Below are 304 nucleotides of genomic sequence, written 5' to 3'. Positions count from 1 at the left end.
GTCCAATTGGAGTAAAAGGTCGCCTTTATTAATTTTTCGGAGCTTTGTAATTGATGAAGCCATTTCCACCATCGTGGATCTTCTCTCACCTTTCGTAGGACATCTGAGTAGGACTGGCTCTCCGGTATTTTTACTATGACTGCGGCAGGCCTCGGTGGCTTAGGGCGAGGTTTCTTCCTAGATCTCTTTCGCACTTCTTGCCATAGCTCCTCCTGCTGTTCTCCACGCTGAACTGTATAAGATCTCTGAGGGTCATCTGCATTATGATGCACCACTGGTGCATTGGGTTGCACCCCCGCTGTGG

The sequence above is a fragment of the Halyomorpha halys genome, unplaced genomic scaffold (genome assembly GCF_000696795.3).
Source record: "Halyomorpha halys isolate HHAL.00 unplaced genomic scaffold, Hhal_1.1 Scaffold1498.1, whole genome shotgun sequence".
NCBI classification, from domain to species: domain Eukaryota; kingdom Metazoa; phylum Arthropoda; class Insecta; order Hemiptera; family Pentatomidae; genus Halyomorpha; species Halyomorpha halys.
Note: the sequence above shows the minus strand (reverse complement) of the source record.